The sequence below is a fragment of the Mus pahari genome, chromosome X, assembly GCF_900095145.1.
Source record: "Mus pahari chromosome X, PAHARI_EIJ_v1.1, whole genome shotgun sequence".
Lineage (NCBI taxonomy): Eukaryota > Metazoa > Chordata > Mammalia > Rodentia > Muridae > Mus > Mus pahari.
The window spans coordinates 81,981,837-81,986,420 of NC_034613.1; the positions used below are offsets into that span (position 1 = coordinate 81,981,837).

At 41.3% G+C, this 4,584-nt stretch overlaps 1 pseudogene; it reads left to right on the forward strand.

Moving 5' to 3' along the window:
• The first annotated feature begins 4,354 nt into the window (after positions 1 to 4,354).
• The window catches only part of LOC110314414, a 17,955-nt pseudogene continuing 17,725 nt past the window's right edge, over positions 4,355 to 4,584 (forward strand).

Consider the following 4,584-nt stretch of genomic DNA (forward strand, 5'->3'; position numbering starts at 1 on the left):
GTAACCCAATCACCAAAGAAGTCACTAGATATGCACTCACTGATAAGCGGATATTATCCCAGAAACTTAGAATACCCAAGATACATTTTGCAAAACACAAGAAAACCAAGAAGAAGACCATCATGTGGATACTTCATTCCTCCTTAGAATAAGGAACAAAATACCCATGAAAGGATATAGGTACAGAGACAAAATTTAGAGACTAAAGTTTTTAGTTACAACTATTCTATGAACTGATGTCTGATCTTGGACAGATCTCAATCTCTTTCTGAGTCTATTACCTCATGCATACAATAAGAAAATCAGTCAAACTTTTAAACCCCTTGTAGTTCTGACAGAGAGTGACTACTATCCTGCTTTCACTATGCTTTACTTTTTGCCTTTATTATCTCTCATTTCTGAGGGAACTTTTACAGAAGATCCAAGTGAGTAATTTCTTTGGTTCTTCTCATCCTATAATACTAAGAAGAAATTAATGTTAGATATATACTGAGCCAAAGCAAGCCATATGTTCCACATAAATGAGCATAAAAGAAGAGATGGGCAAAGGAGTATGCCCCAGGCAGTGACAAAGACTTTGAGATTGAGAGAATCTTTAGAACATGGGAAAGTGGAACCAGGGTTCCCAGAACATTTATAAAGTTTGGAAAATAATTTTACAAAATTATAAGCAAAATCAACATTCATAGAAATTATGTTGTAAAAAGGATTCAAGATAAGCTGGAATGTGTACAAGGCCCAGGTACCTGCTATTCCTTCTAACTGTGGCATGAATTGTAAATGAAAAGAGCCTGACAAATGGCTGAGTCTGGAAGGACACCTTCTGAAATATTGCAAAATAATTAAGGAGTTGAGTGCAATGTTTCTGGATTTTAAATGATATAAATGAAACTTTTTTAAGCCCTGAGTCTATCCATGGTCAGTGGTCTCTAAAGGAAGACCTATAACACATAGTTATAGGTCTAAGTAAGACACAAAAGAGATAGGACCATGATGACATCACAGGATGTTGAAACCATGGGATAGGTTGTTTTGAGGACAGCACATTGTATATATAAGTGTAGGGTAGAAAGTAGGAACTGGAGCATGTGAATCTTAGAACATACTAATTACAGAGAAATGGGGGTACAGGTGAGTTTAGGTAAGAAAAGTATCTTAGTTTCTTTTCTTTTTTTAAATTTAATTTTATTATTTTATTTTTTTACTTACTCACTTTACATCCTGCTCACTGCTCCCCTCTTGGTCACCCCCTCCCACAGTCCTTCCCCCACCCTCCTCTCCCTTTCTCCTCTGAGTAGGTGGGGCTCCCTGGATATCCCCCTACCCTAGCAGCACTTCAAGTCTCTGTGAGCCTAGGTGCTTCCTCTCCCAGACAAGGCAGCCCAGATAGAAGAACATATCCTACGTATAGGCAACAGCTTTTGGGATAACCTTTGTTCCAGCTGTCCAGGACCGATATGAAGACCAAGCTGCGTATCTGCTACGTGTGTGTGGTGAGGCCTAGGTCCAATCCGTGTATTTTTCTTGGTTGGTAGTTCAGACTCTGAGAGCCCCCAAGGGTCCTCTGTTGGTTTTCCTGTGGAGTTCCTATCCCCTTTGGAGCCTTCAATTTTTCCTCCAAGCTTCATCCACTGTTTGGCCATGGGTATCTGTATCTGTCTGAATCAGCTGCTGGGTGGAGCCTTAGTTTTCTAATGCTGTGAAGAGACACCATGGTCATGGCGATTTATAGAAGAAAAAAATGTAATGGGAACTTACAGCTTCAGAGTGTGGTCCATGACCATCTTAGAAGGTAGCATGGCAGCAGGCAAGTAGGCAGGGCACATCACTGAAGCAATAGCTGAGCTCTTACATATGACCCATAAGAATGAGGGGAGCAGAGAGGGAAGGGAGGAGGGAGAGGAGGGAGGGAGGGAGGGAGAGAGGAAGGGAGGGTAGGAAGGAGAGAGAGAGAGAGAGAGAGAGAGAGAGAGAGAGAGAGAGAGAGAGAACTGGGAATGGCATGGGCTTTGGAAGCTTCAAAGTCATCCCCAAGTGACACACCTTCTTCAGTAAGGCCATACCTTCTAATCCTTTCTAAATACTTCAACCAACTCTGGACTAGACATTTAAATGTTTGAGCCTATGGGGGCCACTTTCATTCATATCACCACAATCTACTCTCTGGCTCTCATAGGCTCATAGGCATATGCAAATATATTTAGCTCAACTTCAAAAGTCCCCATGGTTTTTCAGTCTCAACACCATTTTTGTTTGTTTATTTATTTATTGGATCTTTTCTTTATTTACATTTCAAATGTTATCCCCTTTCTCAGTTCCCCCCTCCCAGAAACCCTCCATCCCATCCCTTCTCCCTCTGCTTCTATGAGGGTGTTCCTCCACCCACCCACACACTCCCTTCCCTCAATTCCCCTACACTGGGGCATCTATCGAGCCTTCATAGGACCAAGGACCTCTCCTCCCACTGATGCATGCCAAGGCCATCCTCTGCTACATATGCAGCTGGAGCCATGTGTACTCCTTGGTTGGTGGCTTAGTCCCTGGGAGCTTGGTGGGGGGGGGCTCTAGTTAGTTGATAATGTTGTTCCTCCTATGGGGTTGCAAACCTCAACACCATTTAAAAGTCCAAACTCTCTTCTGAGACTCAAGGCAACTTTTAGCTATAACTCCCTTGTCTTAGCCAGTGATCTACTGCTGTGAAGAAAAGCCATGATCATAGCAACTATTATAAAGGAAAACATTTAATTGTGGCTGGTTTACAGGTTCCGAGGTTTAGTCCATTGTCACCATGGTGAGAAGCATGGTGGCACATAGGCAGACATGGTTCTAGAGAAGTAGCTGAGAGTTCTACACCTGGATCAGCAAGCAACAGCAAGAAAGAATGTCACTAGGACTGGTTTGAGCTTATGAAACCTCAAGGCCCACCTCCAGTGACACACTTTCTTCAACAAGGCCACACCTCTAATCATTATTGACATTTCACTCCCTATGAGTCTATGGGGACCATTTTCATTCAAACCACCATATTTCTATAAAATCAAAAAGAAAATTATATACTCAAAACACATAATGGGGAACAGAATATGTATCACCATTCCAAAAATAAAAGGAAGATTTGGGAGCATAGTGAGGAACTACTAGACCAAAGAAAGACCAAAACCCAGCAATGCCAACTCTAAATACTATAGCTACATATCTGATGTCAAAGGGCTTAGATAGCTCCTCTCTTCTGGCTTTGGCAACTATAAAACACTTACTTCTTTTGAGCTATTTCCACCGTGTATATGCTGCTCTTCTTGTCAAGTATCCTATGGCTCTGGCATCTCCAAAATCTTGGAGTCTTCAATGGAATCCCAACTTCACTCTCATGGCTTAACTCTCTGGGCCTGAATATAGGAACAACTATGCCACACCCTGGCCTCAGCAGCATTCTTTAAATGTGGAAGACTTCACAACCCCTTTAGTACTGTATTCTAAAGCCAAAACAACAGAGCAATTGATTCCAAGTTCTGCTGCCTGCTTGGGGTGGAATCTGGTCCCCTCCTTGAATTACATTTGTATAAGCTTTGATTTGTTGATGTAGTCCTTTGATGCATAAACTTTCCTTTAATTCCTTAGGCATTTTCTTTTCATAAGTTGTAGGATTTGCTGGGTGGGACCTTGGCCCTGAGGACACTTCTCTCCTTATTCCATTTCTCCTTATTTCTCCCAGCACAAATGAAGGTTGTTATATTAAATTTCCTGGTGCTCTTTTATTCCTCAAACTGTAAATTTTATATTTCTTTTTGTCCCGCTTGTTCTTTTTTTATTGTAGATCTATGTAAAGGTGATTACTAACAACAAAGTGACAGAGTCAATATTAGACTGTCTTGAAATATACTCTGCCAATGAAATTAGTCTAAAAGTTTTCAATTTAGCCTCACAGAGATTCTTAGGACAAGAGAAAAAATTAACTACATTGTTTGCCAAAATATTACAAGACTGGTCTCTAGCCCAGTTGCTAATACTATTCCCCTCTGAAACCCCTTAATCTGTGCCTCCATTTTTCACATTGCTCTCAGTGTTGTTGTTTCCCAAGCTTTCACTAGAATGTACCATTAATCCCAACTTTGAGTTTTCAACTGATTTTCTAGTCAAAAGTCCCAAAGTTTTGTACATTTCTCAAAAAAAAAAAGCATGGTTAATTCTAGTTGAATTGACTAGGTCAATAGTTGGTTCCACAGCTCACTCCCTGGATCCAACATCTGTCTTAGTTACTTTTCTATTGTTGCAAAGATATACCATCACCCAGGCAACTTACAAAACAAAGCATTTAATTTCAGGCTCATGGTCCATAGCCATGATGACAGGAACCATGGCATCAGACAGGTAATTATGGCACTGGAACAATAACTGAAAAACTGTATCTGACCTACAAGCATGAGACAGAGAGAAGGGGAGGAGGGTATTGAGAAAGGGAGGGAGGGAGGGAGGGAGGGAGAGAGAGAGAGAGAGAGAGAGAGAGAGAGAGAGAGAGAGAGAGAACTAGGAACTAGGAATAGCATGGGCTTTTGAAACCCCAAAGCTACCCCCAAGTGACTTACC